Source organism: Vidua macroura, chromosome 15 (genome assembly GCF_024509145.1).
Source record: "Vidua macroura isolate BioBank_ID:100142 chromosome 15, ASM2450914v1, whole genome shotgun sequence".
NCBI lineage: Eukaryota > Metazoa > Chordata > Aves > Passeriformes > Viduidae > Vidua > Vidua macroura.
Genome location: NC_071585.1, coordinates 6,774,720 through 6,789,141, shown reverse-complemented (window position 1 = coordinate 6,789,141; position 14,422 = coordinate 6,774,720).

Here is a 14,422-nt window from a genome sequence, read left to right as displayed (position 1 = left end):
CTGGGTAAACAAAAGCCTACATTAAGAATAAACTTCCATAACAGATAACTATGGATTTTTTATCATGAAAATATTGATGTTTCATTGCTTTGGGCAATTGATGCTTAGAGAGGATTTGAGTCTTTCAAAGGTATTCTTAAAAATAAAATTATCTAAGCTCTCCAAAGTAAAACAGATTGCCCTTTATATTATGTGTATTTAAGCAACATTTTTTCTTGTAACTGAACAAAATTTTTTATTTTTCCTGGTTCTGTGAATTGGCACCTCTAATTTTGCTATGTGAATGGGAAACCTCCTGTCTCACTTCAGTAGCAGCAGGTGTAGGAGAAAGTCTATGCACATGAAGTGTGTGTATTCAGAGGCATGAACTTGCAGTGGTCCCAGATTACAGAGACTATGATATAACATAGTTTGCTGTTGGTTATATACAAAAAGAATGTATGTTTTAATAAAAAGGGTGCATTACTAATAGGTATCATCTGAGAAAACCTACATGTCATGCAGCAGAATCCCTAAAATATCCTCTTGTGAACCTGCAATAGGTTGCTCTTTTGTACTGCGCTGTCCCTTGTCTGAATACTTTTTATGAGCTCTAATTAAATGAAACCACTGAAGAAGAGTCCAGATAGAAGATAATGTATCTTGAACCCTTGCTGGTTAAACCAGGAAGTTCATTCAGCCTTACAGGAAGAAAACCCAAAAAGTTGCCATAATGGTCAGCTATTCAGTGTTGCCTGAAGTTCAGCTAAATGAAGTTTCTTCTGTGTAGTCAAAGAGGGGCTTTGGTAAGAAGCTGAGAATGGGACTGGATAAGGAGACCAACCTCTGTGCTGTGCAAGTCCCACACTTTTTTTTCCACCCCCCAGCTGGTTATCTCTGGGCCTGCAAAGATCCTTAGTCAACACAAGCTTCAGAGGTCTTTTGTGAAATTCTGGGAGTCTGAATAATAGTTTAAATGCCAATCTTTAATGGCATAGGAGAAGGCTGACAGACACATCTGCCATTTGTTCAAATAGTTTTCACATGCTTCTACTTTAATACACAATGCCATCTGTTGAGCTTTTCTGCAAATGGAATTTTTTTCTACAGTCTACCCACAAACCTAATTATGGATGTGAGGATTGTAGAGGCTACCTTTTTAAATATACAGCCAGCATTTCTGGGAAAAAAAAAAAAAGTCTTCAGTTCTTGTTTGTGTGAATTATTTAACAGATGGCAAAAATGCATTTCCGATATTACCCCTGTCCCTACTGTGGAGGAGAGCAGTGTTTATGTAGGGCTGGGTTTCGCTGTTGACAACATACAGCATGCCAAGGCATGCTTAAATGTGATGGGGTCTGATCTACAAATCTTTCTTCTGATTATTTATTTGATATTTAACCTATGTTAAAATGATTTACAAAGGCAAGGGCCTTCATTATTTTAATGAGGGCTAAATTGCATTAAATGACTTGCAGGGTGCAGGGCCTTTTCACAGAGGACTGCCAAGGATAAGGTGATGTAACCATAACCTGTTGACCCTTCTAAATACTGAGACTGTGAAGACAGAATTGTTCAGTGAAACTCTTTCATGGAAATTAATATAAATGTGATTTTTAAAAACCTCACAAAACCAACAAGATATCCCCAAGCTTTGATAAAATTCATACTCTTTTCTTCTGAATAATTTTTGGCTTGCTGGATGAGTTCCTGTAAATTTGCTTTCAGCTGAAGTGGCTAGAGTTTGAAGGGTTACTGAGTATCTTATTTTTTATTGCCACCATGCTTCTGCTTCTACATGATCTAATCACTATTGTTTAAGATATAATCCAGCTATTATGCATCTGAGATTGACATGAGAGCTGAGAAGAAGAGAGCAGACTGTCAAAACCAGCTGTCAAGATAGATAAGAAGAGTGTGAAATTGAAATAAAGCTAGAATAGCCACAGCATCTGTTCAAAGATTTTGGAGAATTTGACCAGTTGGCATCCACCCAGCCCCAGCTGAGTGACAGCATTTAATATCAGTCAGATACCTTTGTCTTTCATCTGTATGATTTATATAATGTCAGGTGCTGCACGCTGGAGAAAAAAGCTTTCAAATTACAGAGGAGGATTTAAATCTGACAGTTGAGTCAACAGGTGATTGGAAATGACCGTAGTTACTGTATTCTGAGGGTAAGAATGATTGAGACAATATTTAACTTGGGTCTTTGTAGAGACTACAAGTTCTATCTCTACTATGATACATTTATCAATAGACAAGCAAATAAGGTCAGTATATGTTCTGTTTCTGATATATCATTGCAGATGTTGTGTATCTGATCTATCATTGCTCAGTAACCTCTTCCTGGCACTGAGAGATGTTAGACAAACAGGACACTTGTTTTCTGAAAGAACTTGAAGTTTTGCAAAATAATCAGGAAAATGTAATATATTTGAGATTGTAAAGCTCAGCTAATGAAAATGTTTGTAAGTCAAATTCTTCTACCACTAGTCTGTGATATCCAGCCATTGATAGTAAAGAGCACCAAATTTACTCACCCATCAGCAGCAAGAGGTAAATAAAAGTTTTGGAGAAATTCTCTTGAATTATTTGGTTCTTCATTTGGTGTCTTCTAGAGCCTTAGTTTGGGATTTGGATGTAGGTAGCCCTTTGTTAGTTGATTTGCCTTTGATTGTCCATATTTCCTTTTGCTAATGTGTAAGATGCCAATCCTTCTTTTACTGCATTTCTTCTCTTTATATTTTCGATGTTTTTATGTTTTTTTACTCAATCTTTCTTCTCCTCCAACACCAATTTATATACAAACATATTCTCTCTAAAAACTTTTTGTATTTTGTACTGTAAGATCCTAGTAGACAATTACTCTACATCCATTCATTCTGTGCTTGGACCTTTATGAGAATTTTCCTCCATGTTACTGTCTTGTTTCACTTACTCAACAATTGCACAAAGCAGCCTTAATGTTAACAAAGAACAAGTGGCTTTGCCCATTTTGTCACCTGAATCAGCTGCAAAAATTTAGAAGACAATTTTCATCAATGTCAGCAAGCTCTGTTCCATTCTTCTTACTGTGGTGGAAGGAGAGTGTTAAGCAAAATGGAGGGAAGGTTTGGGGGTAAGGGGGAGCTTTGTGGAAATTTAAGCTGTGTAACCTGTGAACCTTGACAAGTCTCAACACTTTCTGGAAATAGTTGAACTTTGCAAGATTTTTCTGAATATTGGCTAATTCTATGTCCTTTAGCATATGGTTTCCCCCAGTTTTCATCTATCATTTTATTACAGGAACTAGCAATAAAAAAAAAGATATTTGATATAAGCTATAGGAGATATTTTAGGACTTTTAAGATATTGTTAAAAATATTTCTACCAGTGCTCATGCTTGCCTTCAAATCCACTACATCCTGGGTCTCAAGGATAATAAAGTACACATTTTTCATTCTTCTGTAAATGTGTTTTCTGCTTCAAATGATTTGTCAGGGGTCTTTTTTTGGAAAACAAACTTTCTCCTTGGCAAAATGACTGCTTCATGCCTCACAGCTATTCTTGGATATCAGGAAAGAATCTAGCTAGAATTAATCTGATTGACATCTTGCTGACAGACACATCAAAAGGGCTGGAAAAGATGTCATAATCTTTGGTTATGTAAATATCTGAATCAAGAATGCTCTGAGGCAAACTGCAGAGCAGATGATAATATAGCCTTTCTATACTACATCAACCATCATTTTGACAGATGAATTTGAATGCTAATATTTCATGAATAATATTTTGGTAGGGAGGGTAGAAGATATTGTCTGAAGTATGGAAACTTATCACCAAAGCACGTCTTCATGTTGGTAAATGATGAGCATTTTTCAGTTCTCTTCAACAATTTGTTATGGAAAAGTCAGTCTTTTCTGTCATAGCTTGTTTTGTTCATAGCTGCTTTTCTGGTCCTTCCCTGTTCAGAAATGGTACAAAAAGCAGAGAGGAGAAGAGCCTAAATTTGGAGTGTGACTTAGCAGTGTGGTGGCACTGCTGATGGCTGGATGATGCTTCCCTCAAATCTTTACTGCTCTGCTGCTGGCTGGGGCATTGTTGTGAGGGCAATGTTCATCTGCTGAAGGATGTCTTGTGTTAATTCACGTGAAGTCCTCAACACTACTAGTACTTCTCTTCGTCGTAATTTTGTAATTGGTAAAAAACAATTGGTGATTTTTCTTTTCACGCTGCAATAATCTGAGAAATGAACACTTGAGGTCTCCTTAGAAGAGATTACCTGTATTTTACTGGAAAGAAGACAACAAGGACTGACCTCTGGTTTTGTGGGTTTTTTTGTGGTGGCGGTTTCTTTATTGTTGTGGTTGGATTTTTTTTTCCTGTGGTAGCTGAGACATGATTTCACTTCAATTGAGTTCCCTCTAATGCTGATTGTGAGCCACTTTCTAAGAACAGCCTGGAAGGTCTTCCAGCTCCTCTGATTCTGCCATTGGGACGTAATGAATGATAAAGCATTTTAATAAGCAACTTGCAGCTGTGCATCTCCACTTAAGCTGTTAATGCTCATTCTTGATATCCAGGCTACTTACAAAACTTGTTTTTAGCCAGATGTTCTAGTGAGGTAAGTTCTTTTTATACTAGAATCTCAGCAGGAAAGAAAGGGCATTAGAATTCCCCTATGCTGTATTCAGAATCTACTGGAATGCATAAATTTTTATCAAGAGTACCATTACTTTTTATTTTCACAGATTTCTTTATGTAGTACTTCAGGTATCAGATATGCTGAGGGGCAAAAGAAGTTAAACTAGCACTTTTGCATTTCATTTTTGTCATCTGTTTCTTTCAGTCATTGGTGCAGGTGACACCACTGGGACCCACTGAACAGACCAGGATAAATGATGGCTATTTACAAATAAGTGAAAGTGAGCACTTACCTGTTTGGGAGATAAGTCACCTTGAATGCCATCTGTTGTTCTCAAAGGGATGTCTGCTATTTATTCCTATAGCAACTGCATTTTGTGCCTCTGAGAACTCTTTAAAATCATATCAATAAAGCTTCTTTGTTTTGAATCTATAAAGCATCAGAGAGGTCATTGCCCTGATAATACTTTCTGCCTTTTAATGCTCATCCAGTCATCCTTTGAAACAACAAATGAGGTTGGATACCTTGCAGGGAATATTTTGTGATAGGATTGGCATTTCCCCCCTTCCAACTTTTAAATAAAAATTTTCGTTGATATATCAAAATAGGTCATGGGAGATTTGTTAAAAATACAACTTTTCCCCTCAGTGCACTTTTGTTACTGCCTTTCTGCATACGTGTGTTTTGCTTGCAGGTCTAATGTTCGTGCCCTCCAGCAGCAGGAACATGCAGAGAGAATGTCAAATCTCTTGCTGCCAAATGAAAATGGAGATTTTCTTTAGCTCAGGAGAGAGGTCTTTGAGGATCTGAATGCTTTCTCTTGAAGTCAAAGCAGGGGCAGATTTCAGAAAGAGGGGCTGCATCTGACACCAAAGCTGTGTTATTTTTAGATGTCAGTGTACATCCCACCTCTGTAATGATGATTTCCCTGAGGGGCTCTGAACCCATGCATCACTCCACTTTTGAACAAATGTAGTTTTACACAAGCCTGAGTTTTATGAAAACCTGCCTCTTTCTGCCACTTCCTTTCTGGGAGAAAAAGACAAGACCTCCTGCAAGCCCCCCGCCCTTCCTATCATCTGCTTAGTAGGCCATGACAGTGTGTCAGTGGTGTGTCAGATCACTGGCGGAGTAATGAGCATGTGAAAAACTTTTAAAATGTTGTGACTGTCAGACTTGGTGCTCAGATTTATTCTGCTGGCATCTAATCTGCAATCAGAACACTGTATTCCACCAATACTGCTTTAGTGTTGCTATGAGTTAATCAGAAATTTCAGATACACACTGAATTGGTGTTTTTACAAGACTATAGTCTACTTACTTGGGTGGGGGTGGATTTTGTTTTGTTGGTTTACTTTATGTGATTTTTCTTGTTTTGATAGACATATGTATGAGCTAAACTGTTTTGTTTGCTACAAAAAATATTCTTTGAATTATTTAGGTCTATGCCTATGAGTCAGACCAACCGACAACTTGTGGATATTTTGCAGGGTGGACAACAAAGAACTGGATGTTTTATATTTAGAAAAGGGAGGTGATATGCAGGGAAGTATTTCAAACAGTGAAGTACTGGTGTCTGTGTGGTGTACAAAAACCAGGGCTACAGTGCTAAATGCAGAGGGCAGAAAGGGGTTCTGCCTGCCTGAGCAAAGCCTGAATCATTAAGAATCTTCTCCCCACTACCAGAACTCTTAAGCTGAGGCACTTCTTTGAGGTGCTGAAGTAGCACCGTTTGCTTTCTCTCAGCTTCTTGTGTGTCATCATTCTCTGGGGCTCCGTGCAGGGATCTGAGGGGAAGGAGCAGCTGCAGGTGTGGGCTTGTGACATGGAGCCATCCCTGAGAAACACAAAAGTTCTAGCTGAAGAGAAAGGGTTTCCAGTACTGGAGGTAGGAAAGAGGAAAAGAATTCAATTGCTATACAGAGAACTGAAACTTTCAGTTTCAAGCTGCAGTCATTTAAATCTGTACTCAAATATAACATGGCCACACTGATATTGGTAATGTTGTCACTTCCACCTATTTAACTGAGCTGGTGTTTTATGTTTGCAATTGAAATGCTTTTTGTTTTTTTTTCTTCTTCCCCACTATTTGGTGAAAGATTTCTTTTGCTGAAGGAATTGAAAAGAATTTACTGGACCCACTGATTGTACAAGACTGTGTTATATTCCTGATTTCTGCAGGAGCGAGCTGCCTAAGTGTCTGAAAATACTGTTTGGGTCATTCTTACATATCTAAGCAATGCTTGAAAATATGACGCTTTCTCCATCTTATATTTGTAGTATATTTGCTCTTAGTTACCACTGGCAAAATTAAAGGAAGAAGCTAAAATTTCAATAGACTTTAGAATATATCCTCAGTCAGTTTTTATCAACTAAATTTATCAACATCTATATGTGCTATAAAAATCACTGTTAAGTACTGGATATCCAGCTGAGTATGGGTTTTATTTTAATGAGCCATAGTGCATGTAAAATGAACAGGCAATTATTATACATTCAGGTATTTTCTACTTAAATGGAAGTTGTTAAACCTCTGGGAATAAACCTGGATATTTACATAGGCAATTATAAGATTGACAGGGTTTTGACATTTGCAGAGCCTTTCTGAAACTTGTAATGGTTTGTTTCTTTAATCTGCTTTCTATATCTTTTTCCTTCTCCCATCCTCACAGCAATTGTGACTAATTACTTGTGAAAACTGATCAGTGAGCAAATTAATCTTCTCCAGACAGTCTCAAAGGTATTTTTTTTTTACCCTGCTGAAGCTGTTAGAGCAAAAGCTTGTGGGGAAAAAAATGGGATGAAAAATTGTATCTGTCCTTTGGGCCATTTAATCCTGAAAAGGGAAAGGGGCATCCTTGTCACTCCAGGGGCAGTGATGCCAGAGTGCTAGGGCCATTCTGAAATTCCTCTGCAGGGATGGGAGGTACAGCAGGGAGGGCTGGGAGCTGGTTCCTGGTGATTTCTAGGTGTTCATCCTCTGGCAGATTTCTTCCCAGAAACAACACTAACGTTTGAAAGCAAGAGAAACCCATTTTCATGCTGCTGTGTCTGACACTGAGCAGTGGTGGGATGTCTTGGAACCTTCTCTCTCTATCTTAATTCATGTTCAAGTGTTCCGAATTGAAACATCTGCCTTTTACCCATTTCCAGTCTAGTTACTGCTGTCTTGCATTGCACCAGTCAGCAACTGAAGAGAGCTGGAGTTTCCATTCTGAGCTGGTGCACAATGCTTCAGTCCACTGCTTTTGACTGTTGAACATCCTTTGAGAATTATTTCAATAAATCATTGAAATATTGGGGGGAAAACTATCCCAAGCTTTATCTCTGCTGAAGCTCTCAGCGCAGCCCATATGATGTGATGTTGCATTCTCCACCAGTTTGGTTTTAAATTCCTTTATTTTGCCCTCACTTCTTTAAATATATTGACTCCATGGAGGTGTGTGGCAAAATACGTTTTGTATTCATGAACGCTTTGGCAGCATTTATTCCTTTCCATTGTGTATGTTTATGTGTTGATAAGCATTTAGTGGAGTCAATAGGTATAGAAATAACAATAGGAAGGTCTTTGTTTCTTGTGCTTTGAAATGTACATGGGTATTTCAGAAGAGAATGACCACAACCACAGCTTACTGCTTATTTTTGGGAAGGAGCTGTATAAAAAGAAGAGATTTGGTCCTCTAAAGGAATGCCAGAAATCGTGACAACCCATGTTGCACCCAGGATGTGCAGGAGTTTACTATTATGAAAAATGCAGTAAATACTTCTATTCTCTTTTTGCTTTTTATTCTGTCTCTAATTTTATAAAGAAGAATCACCTAACAAAAATATATTAGTGTTGAAAATAAGAAGGTAAGATTGACCCAAGTCAGACTTTTAGGAAAAGCAGAAAAGGTGACATTGCCTCACATTAATTGCCAGCCAGTATCGGTGTTGTACATCTCATGATCTTACCTTCATTCACTGGGAAGAAATTTCATAAGATGGAGGAAGACTGTTCTAGAACAGTCTCTTCTAGTCTGTTGTAGAACAGACTCTTGGCCCTGCATTACTGTAGAGGCCTTTTTTCAGGCACAAAAAGCCTTTAACTTGTTGTTTCCCTTATCTGTTGCAGTCAAGTAGAAAAACTATTAAAGAAAGGCCTCATAAAATCAGGCCTGCTCTGTTAGAGCGATGGCTGGCCTGTCACTTTTCCCAAGTGCAGCTAGAACTTTGGAAGTTCCCATGTGAAAACAATCCTGATGTGAATAGTTCGTTAACATAACAACCTATTCCTGGGTGAAAAACAACTAGTACCTGCATAAACATTAGATCTATCCCATGAGAATCAGTGAAGAAAATATGTAAACAATTTCAGAATAGAGAGACTTGATGGACAAGTAAAATATCTTTTACTAACCAATAGAGTAATAGGCAAGAAAGAAACTAACCAATCGGAGTCACGCATAAGGGCTATGAAACTGTATAAAAATGAGTTAAATGAATAAAGAAGCTTTTCCCTGAATGAAGAAAATAGAGTCTCTTGTGTTTTATTCTGATTCTTATCTGTGCTTTTGTTTTTTAAAATGAGGTAATCTCAAGGTTAGATTTAAGTTTATTTGTAGTAAACCTCCTATGCTGAAATGTTGATCTGTGTCCCTAAATGGAAGGCGTGACACTGGAGATCTAAGGAAAAAATCTGCCTTCTCTTTTTTTCATACATGAGATCAACTTTAAAAATGGCTGGATAATCTGTTTTTACAACCTCAGATCTTACTGTCTGCAGGCAAAGGAATATTTCGGAGTCACATATTTCTGCTATCATTTATTGTCCCAGCACTGGAGCAGTTTTGCTTTTGTCTGAATGGTCTGATTTGATCTAATCTGTTCTGTCTTCTTATATTGAGATTAACAAGCCATATACCTTCAGGCATAGGCCAGATCTACAGCAGCAGAGCCCAAATGAACTTGAACACAGGGTCAATCAACTGCACAAAATACATCACACAGTTTTTCCTAGGCTCATGCTGTGTCTGTAATTGCCCCTTGTTCTGTCATTAGAGCTCCCCTACAAGTCATTATTTTGAGTCAGCAGAGCTGCAGGGAACTGTCAGCCTGATGGCTAGTGTAGTGCTGAAGAGATAATATAAACATCTCCCAAAACAGAAATACGAGGGGCAGGTATTGAGATTAAACCCTATAAAATGGCAAGTTTGTTAGCCCCTTTTTGACTCTGAATTAAACCAGTCCCTAAATGTACCCACAAAGCTCCAGTAAGGCTGTGTATTCACTTGGCCCCTTGAAAAGGTGATTTTCTTTCACTTAGTGTTTCCCAAAAAATACATAGAAACGGGGCAACAATTATGCCATAAGGTTACGAAAACCTTACTGAAAGAACAGTTAACTCGTGGAACTACTGTTTTGGAGGCACTACTCTGTCTTTTTGCATAAATCTTAAAATTACTCCTGTTAGGTAAGTGTGTTTGCATAAGTGGTTTTCCTACTCAACCTGTACAAGAGTCCTGTGAGCAGGTGCTGGACAGATCAGTGATATTCATTGTACATGCAAAAAATTTTGATTTTTAAGTACAAATGCAAAGCAGTTATTGGTGCCTGAGGTAAAGTACATGGACCAAGTACTCCAAAGCATTTGTGTGATTGAAGATTGAAGAGAATGACACACGAAATTTTCATTTCCTTGGAGAAGCTAATTCCCCTGTGTTCTGGTTACACTCAGCAGAGATCCCTTAATGGAGCTGTTCAGAGAAATCAATCATACAATTACAGAGTCTTTTAGCTTTGAAAAGAGCTTTGAGACCACAGAGTCCAGATGTTAACCCAGCACTGCTGAGTCCACCAGTAAAGCATGTCCCCAAGTACCACATGTACCTCCAGGGATGGGGACTCCACCACTTCCCTGGGCAGCTTGTTCCAGTTCCCAGCAGCCCTTGCAGTGAAGAAATTTTTCCTAAATCTCTCCTGGTGCAACTTGAGGCTGTTTCCTTATAATCTTCCTCTGTTGACTATGGAAGAGAATCAGGGAACATGAAATCTCCAAAGTTAAAGCTAGGCTGTGAAAGCCTCAGTTTCATTTTCAAAAGAAATGTGAAGACTCAATACAGAGACTGTGAATTTGAGGAATGATGGCACTGTAGAAATTTAGAGGAGTGAAGCTTTCTAGAAAGGTGAAGGGCAGATATGTGATTAACAGGTCCATGCATGTTTCTTAACATAGAAAATAGATTCACAAAGTCATAATGAACACGAGTTATCCTCCAGAAGAATTTGGATAGAAGCTATAGACTTTTTGGCAAATTGTTAGTCCTCAAAATCTTGATAACACTTGGTTAAAAATGTCGACCAGTGATTAGTTCTTACTGTTGTAATCATAAAAGTGGACATTATTTGAATTATACTGAAGCTAGGCACAAGTTTTCCAACTGAAGATAATAACCTGGGTGTGCTGGTGCTGCTGAACTTGATGGTCTCTTTGCAATCTTACTCATAACAAATGGGTACATAGTTGTGACAAAGCCAAGTTTATGAAGAAAAGCAATCTTACTTTTCCACATAATAAATACAATTTTTCACTGTTCTACAATAAATGATAAACCAACTAAATCCTAGCTGGAAAACTGAAATACAGAATGGCACTTAAGCTGTTCTTTTTCTAGTGATTTCCTTGAGCACAGGGTTTTGTCCATAAGACTTCATTAGTCTTGTATATTTGCAAGAAAAATGTAGTTCATGTGCAGCCAGTTAAGAGCAGGATTAGATTTATTGAGATTGTCATCTGTAAAGATATTTCTACATGGATCCTGATTCCAGGAGGATCTACAGGAGGCATGGAGGAAAACCCACACTCAGATTTTAAACAGAGCCTTAAAATGAAATAGGATTTGAATGCAAATTCATGATGACTTGCCCAGGCTTATTTTTGGAGCAGTGTTACTTCATGCAAGTGGAAGCTCCTGAGAAAGAGGTGGTTGTGTCCAAAGGACAGACACCCCTTAGAACAGAGGTGTCTGTCATCACAAGGTCACCTGCAGTGTGGTCAAACTCAAACCTTCAAAAATGGTGGCTCATGTCTGCCTAAAATATGAAATTATTTTAAAGCCTTGATATTTAAAAAATATATGCAATAATTTATCTTGGTTTGTTTCCCAGCTTCTCTATTACAGCAGGTATGAGAAGCCCACTTATTAAATGAAATCTGAAAATCATGAATGTAGGAAGTGAAGCTATTAATAAAGCAGGCCAAGTACTTGGCATATATATGAAGGAGTTGTGAGCATCATGAATGGTGGGGTTTCCCCACACTGATATTTTTATGGTACTTAGGGTACAAAACAATTTTTGTGTGTAATATGTAGATGTAAAAAGCTGACTATTCATATCACACATTCAACAAGTATTATTTTATCTCCAGGCTTTAGAAACCAAACAATCAAACAAAAAAAAAGCAAATATTTTTACCCTCGTATGTTTTTGTATCAAGCCTTAAAGTAAGCTAAGGCTCCTGGCAGCTTACTTTAGACTGGTAGCTGAACACCTAATTTTGCACAATTTATGGGATTCTGTAATTGTTACAAAATTGATCCATAAAAAACTCATGAGGGGAAATGGAAATTATCTGTAATGCATCAACTACTTGTGCAATCATAATACATGAAAAAAATCATGCTTGACTGGGATAGAAAAATGAAATAAAAAGCCTTGGCATGCAGTGTTTCTACTGCTTCCTATGAAGGATCCTTATGCATAAATATATCAAATTCCTTTGAAGAGTCAGGAATCCAGCATTATGATTATATTTTTCATTAAAATTTTTGAATTGTGATGAGAACTTAATTAAATGTCTCATGGAAAACCATAAAAATATAGATCTATTTTAGAGTTGAGTCCATTTTTAATGACTTAAAACATTGCAAATGCTTTGCCTTCTTGCTCCCACTGGGTTGCTGATCCTGTTCTTGTGTATCAATTTATAATTCAGAAATAGAACATATTAACATTATAAAGTGTAATGAATAACACAGGAGTCTAAAATATGTCTTAACTCTTGTTTCTGAGCTCTTTTATTTTAGACATCCTGTGCATGGAGACAGTGAAGGTTTTCTCACTGAAACTTGACTTTTAGAGAGAAATTCTATTAAAAACATCCTGTATAAAATAGAATGACAGAGTTTAGGACCCATGCTCAGCTAAGTTTCACTCTCTGCTTTTCATATAAATACGTCACAGCAATAATTCTCCTGAACTCATGCCATGTTGTAATCTTTATGGATTACTTCCTTGTGTTCCTACAAGACTGGGCACTTCATGTTGTTCAGAAGTCCAGAGGACACAGATGTACCCAGGAGTTCAGTCAAAAGAAAGGGTTCACTGATATAAAGGGGCAAATTTGTGCCTCAGAGCACTGTAAACTCCAAATTGGCAGCATAGCACTTGATGCCAAGACAGATTTTCTGCATTCCTGTACTCCCATTTTAGAGATTATTAGAAGACTGGAAAGCCTGTATTTAATTAACATACAGTTGGGCAGCTCAGGCTATGGATATTCAAGGTCCCCTTGGAGTTTGCAAAATTGTCAGCATCAGGAGAGACTATGGATGAAGTTTATAGTGTCATGGCACTATAGAAATCATGAAAATTATAAATATGAGGGATAATTGTCTTCCTCCACATGAGTTTCACCTCTGCCATTAAAGACCACAGAAAAGACAAAAGAGGGAATGGATTATAGAAATTAAAAAAAAAAGAAAATGGGAATAAATGTAAGACACAGCATAGCCTGTAGGAAAACTAACACAGTGACATTTTGTGACTTGCTTATAATATTTTGAGATGCAGTGAATTAATGGGTGACAGGCTCTGCTACTGGAAGAAAAGAAAAAGGGGGCTCTTACAGACTTGAGTTTTCCATGATCAATTGAATCTAAAAGACAGTGTGTTTCTGGGAAGACCATAAAAGGTGTTTTTTATGTGTGCATTTTGGATACTTGTTTTGCCTGCCTGGCTCTGCAGACAAAAGCTGCATATTTTGATATGTAAGTGAAGTCTTCTCTGTGTCACATTATTTTTTTTAAAGAGAGATTGAATAGTGCACATGTCAAGAACGGAGAATCCTCTGCATTTTCTTTCAAGCCTTTGTGTACATGATGAGCTAGAATAACCTCCCTGAACTGAATTATCCTTCCATACTATGGTTCAGCGAATATCATTATATTTCAGCACAGCTTGAGTGATTTTTAATGCCAAAAACATCAGCAAGAAATACAAATGTTACAAAAATATTGAAACAATACCATAAAAAAACTCTGGGATCATAAATACTTTACTTTGCAAGGTCTGGAAGGTCAACATAGCTATAGTGTGGAAAATTAAAATGCTCTCTGTGTGAATGCCTTTGGAAAAAAAAAAAGGCAGTGTTTTAGCCTAGAAATGCATTATTCCTATCTGAAGCTGGTTAAAAATAAAAGCTATTTTTCTGATAATAGAATTTGATGAAATTAATTAGTCTATGATTTTTTGACTATGTTAGCCGTGTGTTCTTAAATATAATATAATTAAATCAGCATTAGAGAAGGTAGAAAATCAGTGACAGCTTTCATGTCAGTGTTGCACTGCACCAGGTAATGTACATCAGCCTAAGATTTTGACAGAATGAAATCAAATGTGTAGAGGCAATAACTGATGCTTTTGACAAGCTTTGAATTTGGAAAGCTTTTCCTTTGCAGGCAGGTGTTCTGTCAGTGCACAGCCAATGTGTCACAATGCACAGGATCACAGGGAGGGGGAGAGCAAGAGCAGAGGAGTTCTGCTGCTGATTGCTGG